Below are 10,473 nucleotides of genomic sequence, written 5' to 3'. Positions count from 1 at the left end.
TGTTAGCCACCCCTCCCAGTTTGGTGTCATCTGCAAATTTGATCAGGATGCCCTTGAGTCCATCATCCAAGTCGTTGATAAAGATGTTGAATAAGACCGGGCCCAAGACAGAACCCTGTGGCACCCCACTAGTCACTCTTCTCCAGGATGAAGAGGAACCATTGATGAGCACCCTTTGGGTTCGGTCAGTCAGCCAGTTACAAATCCACTGAGTGGTAGCATAGTCAAGACCGCATTTTACCAGCTTCTTTACAGGAATATCATGGGGCACCTTGTCAAATGCCTTGCTGAAATCAAGGTAGGCTACATCCACTGCGTTCCCTTCATCTACCAGGCTTGTAATTCTGTCAAAAAACGAGATCAGGTTAGTCTGACATGACTTATTTTTCAGAAATCCATGCTGACTATTGGTGATCACAGCATTCCTTTCTAGGTGCTCACAGACTGTTTGCTTAATGATCTGCTCCAGAATCTTCCCTGCTATTGATGTCAGACTGACTGGGCGGTAATTATTTGGGTCCTCTCTTTTCCCCTTTTTGAAAATAGGGACAACATTTGCCCTCCTCCAGTCTGCCGGGACTTCGCCTGTTCTCCAGGAATTCTCAAAGATGACTGCCAGTGGTTCTGAGATCACATCTGCCAGTTCTTTTAATACTCTTGGAGCATGTTCGCTTCAGGATGCGAACGGGGCCCCGGAACGGATCCCGTTCGCATCCAGAGGTACCACTGTATAACAGCATGGTTACTTTTAAATAAGTGGGTCAACTTTGACCTAGGCTGCCTCCTACCTACCTTCCTACCTTATCGATCTACCGACTTTATCTTATTATCTATCTACTTGCCTACCTATCTTATCTATCTATCTACCTACCCTATCTATCAAATCTATCTACCTACCTACCATCTAATCCAGGTGTGGCCCAACTTGGCCCTCCAACCCCCATCATCCCTACCTAACAGGACCAGTGGTCAGGGACAATGTGAGTTGTAGTCCCAAAACAGCTGGAGGGCCAGGTTTGGCCATGCCTGAATCTATCTACCTACTCAATCAATCAATCTAACTAATCTATCTATCCATCTACCAACCTTTCTTATATATGTATCTATCTAATCTACCTACCTAATCTATCTATCTAATCTAATCTAATCTAATCTAACTATCATCTATCTAATCTATCTATGCAAGGAATATCAACTGTACGAGAAATGGTACCAACTAATGGTACTAACAGGACACCGGAGGCCCATTGCAGCTGAAAAAATGCCTCCGGTTTTAATATAAAAAAGAATGGGAAACGTTTATTGCATATTGACAAAAGCAGTGCACACAGGTTAATACATTAGCAGGATTAATTTTTTTAAAAAAACCCACCTGTAATGGTTAAATTTAAAGTAGAATCATAGAATCATACAGCTGGAATAGACCACAAGGGCCATCGAGTCCAACCCCCTGCCAAGCAGGAAACACCATCAGAGCACTCCTGACATATGGTTGTCAAGCCTCTGCTTAAAGACCTCCAAAGTAGGAGACTCCACCACACTCCTTGGCAGCAAATTCCACTGTCAAACAGCTCTTACTGTCAGGAAGTTCTTCCTAATGTTTAGGTGGAATCTTCTTTCTTGTAGTTTGGATCCATTGCTCCGTGTCCGCTTCTCTGGAGCAGCAGAAAACAACCTTTCTCCCTCCTCTATGTGACATACTTTTCTATATTTGAACATGGCTATCATATCACCCCTTAACCTCCTCTTCTCCAGGCTAAACATGCCCAGCTCCCTTAGCCGTTCCTCATAAGGCATCGTTTCCAGGCCTTTGACCATTTTGGTTGCCCTCCTCTGGAGTAAGGACAGTCCCCGGATTTACAAATCAGTCCCCATACAAAATCCATTTAAGTTGAAAAGTATCCCCGGACTCATTGAAAAAAAATCTGATAACCTTAAATTAGTGATGATGATTTTATTGAAGAAGAAGAAGAGTTTGGATTTGATATCCCGCCTTTCACTCCCTTTAAGGAATCTCAAAGCGGCTAACATTCTCCTTTCCCTTCCTTCCCCACAACAAACACTCTGTGAGGTGAGTGGGGCTGAGAGACGTCAGAGAAGTGTGACTGGCCCAAGGTCACCCAGCAGCTGCATGTGGAGGAGTGGAGACGCGAACCCGGTTCCCCAGATTATGAGTCTACCGCTCTTAACCACTACACCACACTGGCTCTCCAGTGATGATAATGAATGATGATAATACAAAGGAACCAGGGGAGGCAAGTCAAATAATCCCATAATGTGGGATTAACATTGATTGTGTATACAGTTGTTTTTTAAAAAAATATTATTTAATTTAATGATTTGGTTTTTTGTGAAAACTAAAAAAATATTATACAGTGGTAGCTTGGGTTAAGTACTTAATTCGTTCCGGAGGTCTGTTCTTAACCTGAAATTGTTCTTTTTTAAAATAATAATAATAATAATTTTTATTAAATTTTCCTATTTACAAATTCGCCATCCCAAACAGTATTCACAAATTTCAACTTTTTGGACTTCCACGAGCTTTTCCACCAATCCATATTTTCTATTTTTATGCATTCTCTAAATTTATATTGCCATTTAATATTATCCTTTCAGTTCTATTTCTTTTTTACAATACATCTTTAACTTTCACAAAGCCTCTTTAAATCCCACTAGCGTTGTCTGTTCGTCACATATGCTTTTCCGATAATCTGTAAACTTTCCCGAGTCCTCGATGAACTTGTGATCCCATTGATATCTAATCTTCCCAGTCAGTTTATCCAGTTCTGCATAGTCCATAAGTTTCATTCTCCACTCTTCAAGGGTCGGTAGCTCCTCTTGTTTCCATTTTTGGGCCATTAATATTCTTGCCGCTGTTACTGCGTATTGGAAAAGTTTGTAATCCTTTCTATTTATCTCTCTTCCAGTTATTCCTAACAAAAAGGCTTCTGGTTTCCTTACAAATGTGTATTTAAGCATCTTCTTCAACTCATTATATATCATTTCCCAGAAACCCTTTACCTTCTTACATTCCCACCACATATGGAAAAAAGATCCTTCTTTTTCTTTACATTTCCAACACTTATTACATGTTTTGAACATTTTTGCTAACTTAACCGGTGTTATGTACCATCTATATACCATTTTCATAATATTTTCCTTTTTCCATTTTCATAATATTTTTCCCAGTCAGCCAATTGTATATTATAACCAAAGTCTCTGGCCCAATGTATCATAACCGACTTTACCTCCTCGTCCATCGTTTGCCAATCCAACAACATTTTATACATTTTTGACAATATCTTATAATCATTGTTTATCATCTCTATTTGAAATTTCGATTCTTTTTCCGTATATCCACTCTTTTAAATCCTTTTTAAACATTTCATTTACCTGAAAATAATGCAACCAATCAAACACATGTTCTTTTACTTGTTCATATGGCTTCATTTTCCATTTCCCCCCTTCTTTAATTATTAGCTCTCCGTAAGTGATCCAATTCCCTCTCATATTGATTTTCTTTACACTCATAACCTCTAATGGAGACAACCAGTGTGGAACTTTGGGTTCTAATATATTTTTATACCTATCCCATATTTCTATTATGGAGCTCCTGAAAATGTGATTCTCAAAACCCTTGTGACTTTTCTTCTTCTCCAACCACAAATACACGTGCCACCCAAATCTATTATCAAATCCTTCTAACTCTAACAGTTTATTGTTTTTTAATTTTATCCATTCCCTTAACCAGCAGAGACAAGACGCTTCATAATATAATTTCAAATCTGGCAGCGCAAAGCCTCCTCTTTCCTTTGCATCTGTCAATAACTTACATTGTATTCTTGGCTTTTTGCCCTGCCAGATATATCTTGAATTTGCCACTCTTTGAAAGTCGTTGTCCCCCTAATTATAGGAATCATTTGGAACAAAAATAACATCTTTGGAAGCACACTCATTTTGATCGTTGAGATTCTACCCCCAAAAGAAAGTTTCATCCTTCCCCAAACTTACAAAACTTTTTTGATTCTGTTCCACACCGGTATATAGTTGTTTTGAAATAAATCAATATTTCTTGGAGTTAACCATATTCCCAGATATTTTACCTTCTTCGCCACTTCAATCCCTGATTCTCGTTGCATTACTTCTATTGCACTTTGGTCCATATTCTTAATCATTACTTTGGTTTTTTTCTTATTTAATTGTGGGAGCCAGGAAGTCATGGAAAAGGCTTGTAGTGCCACCTGGTGCCTTGCTGACCTCGGTGACCAGCACTCTGAGCTTACAATGTATTAGAATGTATTGACCCTATAAGGAGTTAGGTTCCCCCCTCTGGGCACTGTAACCCTATATGGTTTGTGGGTGGGTTAAAGCTTGACCGGATGAGGTAACGTGAGACATTGGAATGCAGCCATGCGGCTGGAGAGAACAAAGGATAATAAAATCGGAGGAGAGAGAGGAAGGAGCTTTTTTGCCCTCCGTCCATGGAGACATTTGCCTTTGTGTGTGTTTTTTCTTTGCCTTGCACCCCAAAATGACGGCTGGTTTCCGTCAACTGGTTCCCACAAGTGGTGCCCTCTCTGAGGCAGAATAAAAGGATACGGCTGAGGTTTTTAAAAGGGAAAAAAGAAGCAACTGGAAGCAAACAGTCTGAGGCAGACTAAGAGGATTTTAAAAGAAACTGTGAGAGGATTTTTGATCCAAGCAGTGGTTATCATCGACTCACTACGTCCGGCAAGGATTGCAAAGCGCTCTACAACTTTAAAAAAGATCCCGGTGAGTTCGATCCCTTCTATTATATTGATTTTTGAAAAATGGGCAGCTCTTTGACTACTCCCCAACAGAAATTTTTAAAAGACTGAACAGCTTATCTCTGAACAATTGACTTTCGGCCACATTGAACCATCTTCATCCCACTGGCTCCAGCAGACAAGGAACAGTTTGCTTTTACATTGCCAGTATATCACGATTCGCAACGTTATCAGTGGATTGTCCTCAAGGCATGCGGAACTCCCCTACACTTTGTCAACATTTTGTGGTGAAGCATTGAAACCTTTCCACATGCGCCACCTAGAGGTGCTGCACACGAGCTGCACCTGGCCGTATTTGCTACATCGTTGCCAACAGGAATTTTATATGCTCAGGCGGAACAAGAAGAAGACTATCTGCATTATAGAATGGTTACATCTACCACATACCCCACCGAAGAACATTTATTCAGTAATTGAATCCACATCAGACATTGTTATCAAAGGACGTTCACGTGCAAATTGCTTTAGCTGATTTTATAGGTGTCATCATTTTTAACCCTCCAAAGGATGACCGTTTGACATTTCTGACACAGGTCACCTATGTTTGGCTACCCCCTTGTCTCTCACACCTCTCCCCTCTGCACTAACCCTCTTCACGGATAGAACAAGAAGTAGGGGGGTGGTGACATGGGAGGAGGGAGGGAAATGGAAATGTTTATATACCCCTCCACAGTCTTCTGCCCAGTGAGCTGAGCTAGCAGCTGTGATTCTTGCCTTTCAATCCTTTCCTACTCAACCTTTCAATCTTATTGTGGATACTCAGTATGTATATCGCCTTTTTGCTAGTTTACCAATATCTTATATAACTCCTTCCTTGGATTCTGACTTGTTTTCCTTGTTTCTTGGCCTGCAGGCCTTACTTCAGCACAGAGAGTTATCTTATTATGTTGCACATCTTCGCTCCCACACATCACACCCAGGGTATTTAGCAGAGGGCAATGCAAGAGCAGATGTGGCTCTGAGGGACATTTCTACCTTTTCTCTCTTTTCTGACCCTATACTAGGTCATAACACCTTTCACCTTCCTGCGAAAGCATTGGCAAAGCATTTTTCTATTCCTTTGGCCCAAGCAAGGGATATAGTTTCCCAATGTGCTTCTTGTTCTAAATCTCAGCTGGCCATTCCTTTTGATGCTGTCAATCCTAGGGGCACGTCTGCATTGGCGTGTTGGCAGATGGATGTCACACACACACCTGTGTTGGCTCCACTCTCCAAGGTTCACCTCACGGTGGACACCCACTCTGGATTCATATGGGCTACGCCCATGAGGGGGGAAACATGCCCTCTTTCTTTATTTATTTAATCAGAGTCATATATGTCAGTACCAATACGGTTATATCGAGCGCGATAGGCGACTCTTGTGAGACCGGAAGCGGGCCGCGGACTGGAGAACCATGCAGTACATACAGAAATTAAAGAAGGAATACATTGTATACAGCAACACAAAATAATGCAAATAACTACTATAATGATCACTAAAATCAATAAATGTCGAAGCCAACTTCCATCCGGAAGCCAAGAATATAACCATGCCCATGGATCAACGGAAGGAGGGGGGGCAAACGGATTGTGGGCTACCATGGTTTCCATATGGTCGATTGTCGCAGATATGCTGACATTATTATCAGGAATAAACATGCAACAGTGAGAATGAACAAGCACACAAACTCCTCCTTTTGAAGCTAAAATCACATTCAAAGTATAACGATTCTGTAAAACCACTTCTCTCATTGCAGACACCTCCTGGTTGAGTTCCTTCAAAGCTTTTATGGTATCATTGAATAATCCTTCAGTCCAATTTGCTAGCCGATGGAGGTCCCTATAGTTCATTGCTGCACCCACCGAGGACAGCAAGGCCCGAGAGACCTGGGTCCTCTCTTCCCTCAACAGCTCCCACCATCCCTTGCCATTCCTTCCTCTGGGGGCAGACTCTGGCAAAGTGACCTGGCTGTTGGCAGAGATAGCATTTCCGGGCGCCTTTTCCCTCCTTCTTTCCCCCCTCACTGGGCTTTGAAACTGCGCGCGCGTGCGCTGTTCCGATTTCCATCGGCTCTGCCGGCGGGAAAGTTGTCTCTGGAATGTCAGGAATGCGGAACTCCTTCCAGCGTTCCCCCTTCCCTTCCCGCCTCTCCAAAGCTCTCGCCTCCTGGCGCGCTCCTATGGTCAGCGCAGATTTAGTCAGCTGATCCATAGAATCCGCCCTAGGACCCCGGGAAAGTTCGTCTTTCACAGCCGAAGCAAGGCCTTCTTCAAATAGCATTTGAATGGGTGCCGCCGATAAGTCCCACCCCAATCTGTGAACCAGCATGGTGAACTCAGTCCAGTACTCACGGACAGATCGGCTTCCCTGCTTGCAAGACATTAGCTGTCTGCGCACCACTCCCTCCTCAATATCGCTGGAAAACATGAGATCCATTGCACGAAAGAACTTCATGGTGTCCTTTAGGACGTCATTGTGCGTTGCCATCAGGGGTCTAACCCAGTCCCTCGCCCCTTTTTCAAGATGCCCAATCACAAAAGCCACTCGCGATTCCTCGTCAGGGAATTCATCAAACTGCACATTGAGGGCATATTGCATCTCTGTTCTAAAGGCATGGTAGTCCTTGGGGTCCCCCCCAAACTTCTGCACCAATCCTGGTACCTTTCTGGTGAAAAGGGTGGCTCTCCCCTTCTTGTCTGCATCCTGAGCCCTTCTCTCCTCAAGCCTCGCCGTCTGCAGCGCCAGTTGGATTTCCAACGCTCGGTACCTTTCTTCCAAGCTTGGACCCGCTCCAACTCCTGCCTCTCCGGTTCCGGCTGGGTCGCTCATGATGCCTTCTCCTGCACAGGCAGCTTACAAAGACTGTCGGAATGCTGTGATGGGATGATTAGCTGCTTGTGCGTAAAATCGTGGTCCCTCAGAGTTTGTGCAACTCCACAAACCTCTGTGTGTGACAGAGCTCCTCAGACATGTCTGCCCTAGTCACTTGCAGATTCCGACAGTGGTTGTTTTCGGAAGCGCTTCCAGCATAGAAGCTCCTTAACGGAAACACGTCTTCTGGACTCACGACGTGACAGCTTCCGGCGAGGAATGGGTCTCCCTATGGGAGCTTCTGACACCTCCCCACTGTTCTCGCTGGACGTGTCCCTGAGCCCTCCCTCTTGCTCGCTTTCCCTCAGAGATCCTCCCCTTTCCCTGCTAGTTCCTGCTTTAGCTGCTGCGTCTCTCTCAGCATTCGTGAGACCTTCCTCCAGAGACCCATCTCTCCCCCTGCTGGTCCCTGCTTCCGCTGCTGAGTCCCTCCCAGCCTCCGTGAGCCCTCTCCCCACCTGTTCCTCCGATGGCAGTTCCCTGACAGGAACTGATATGAAATTGCTCATCTGTGGCATTTGCTAAGCCAGGGATAGAAGAATTCAGACTCCAATTTGCATGGTAGGTTTCTTTCCTAGTTTTTAGCCATGCACTGGTATCGCTTCTAAAGCACTGAGATTGGTCACTGTATGTTCCTGTAAGAGAACAAGAGCTATTAAACATGAATTTCAATGTATATTGACAGTTTGGATATATGCCCCATGATTCTTTCCCCTCTTTAATTTGAAAACAAATGGGGGCAGGCTCATGGAGGGTCAATTGTACTGGAGGCCAAAATGTTTGCTTAGGAGATATAATATCAGTAAATTGAAAAGATCCATTGACAGGCACGCCATGAAGCATTATGCCTGAATGACTGGCAAAGGGCGGCATGTGCATACATAACCAACATTTAGAAGCATGCAATAAACTGGTAAACTTAATCATATCTTGTACAAAAATATTATTCCTCCATATCTTATGATAATTTTCTCCCCTAAAAGTCTTATTCAACAATGCTGTTCTTATAGTTCGAGAGTGGCTGAGCCGTGGATACTGCCAGCCAGAGTAGGATTCAGGCGACAGCTGCTTGCCAGCCGATAAGGTGAAATATGGTGGCTGCAACTGGATTGTGTCGTCTGCTTCTCATCCTTGTATAATGATGCAGCAAAAGATGGCAAGGCAAATGGTTAGGAAGGCACTTCTGTAGTTGAAGGGACTCGCCATGGCCGCACGCATCAAGCTGGAACCCACAAAGGCTTGTCCTCGACGTCCACTGCCGCATACCCTCGTCCCCACGTGATCAGCGGAACAGGTCCATGCCACGCGGGATCAGGCAAGCGTCGGTACACCACCAAGGGGTGGGGGAGTGCCTCCTCCTTCCTAAAATGCAATTCCGCGGGAGTATGGGTCCTATTATGTGGATATAAAAGATGGTTAAGTACAAAAAGAACTTGGTGAACAGCCGAAGGGATATCTGCCGTTGGTATGCTTCGGCCGCCAAGCTGTTTAAGCAATAGTGTTTTGAACGTCAGGTGTGCTCTTTCCACTATAGCTTGACCTGTGGAGTTAAAGGGTATGCCATGAGTTAATTTCACATTCCACAACATACAAAATTCCGAAAATGTTTTAGAAATATATGCTGGACCATTATCAGTTTTGATACGCGCAGGTTTACCCATGACTGAGAAACAGCGGATAGTGTGCTGAATGACATGTCGAGCTGTTTCCCCCCTCATGGGCGTAGCCCATATGAATCCAGAGTGGGTGTCCACCGTGAGGTGAACCTTGGAGAGTGGAGCCAACACAGGTGTGTGTGTGTGACATCCATCTGCCAACACGCCAATGCAGACGTGCCCCTAGGATTGACAGCATCAAAAGGAATGGCCAGCTGAGATTTAGAACAAGAAGCACATTGGGAAACTATATCCCTTGCTTGGGCCAAAGGAATAGAAAAATGCTTTGCCAATGCTTTCGCAGGAAGGTGAAAGGTGTTATGACCTAGTATAGGGTCAGAAAAGAGAGAAAAGGTAGAAATGTCCCTCAGAGCCACATCTGCTCTTGCATTGCCCTCTGCTAAATACCCTGGGTGTGATGTGTGGGAGCGAAGATGTGCAACATAATAAGATAACTCTCTGTGCTGAAGTAAGGCCTGCAGGCCAAGAAACAAGGAAAACAAGTCAGAATCCAAGGAAGGAGTTATATAAGATATTGGTAAACTAGCAAAAAGGCGATATACATACTGAGTATCCACAATAAGATTGAAAGGTTGAGTAGGAAAGGATTGAAAGGCAAGAATCACAGCTGCTAGCTCAGCTCACTGGGCAGAAGACTGTGGAGGGGTATATAAACATTTCCATTTCCCTCCCTCCTCCCATGTCACCACCCCCCTACTTCTTGTTCTATCCGTGAAGAGGGTTAGTGCAGAGGGGAGAGGTGTGAGAGACAAGGGGGTAGCCAAACATAGGTGACCTGTGTCAGAAATGTCAAACGGTCATCCTTTGGAGGGTTAAAAATGATGACACCTATAAAATCAGCTAAAGCAATTTGCACGTGAACGTCCTTTGATAACAATGTCTGATGTGGATTCAATTACTGAATAAATGTTCTTCGGTGGGGTATGTGGTAGATGTAACCATTCTATAATGCAGATAGTCTTCTTCTTGTTCCGCCTGAGCATATAAAATTCCTGTTGGCAACGATGTAGCAAATACGGCCAGGTGCAGCTCGTGTGCAGCACCTCTAGGTGGCGCATGTGGAAAGGTTTCAATGCTTCACCACAAAATGTTGACAAAGTGTAGGGGAGTTCCGCATGCCTTGAGGACAATCCACTGA

Source organism: Podarcis bocagei (genome assembly GCF_964188305.1).
Source record: "Podarcis bocagei genome assembly, chromosome: W".
NCBI lineage: Eukaryota > Metazoa > Chordata > Lepidosauria > Squamata > Lacertidae > Podarcis > Podarcis bocagei.
The sequence above is the reverse complement of the archived record's forward strand: the minus strand, read 5'-3'. Positions refer to the sequence as shown.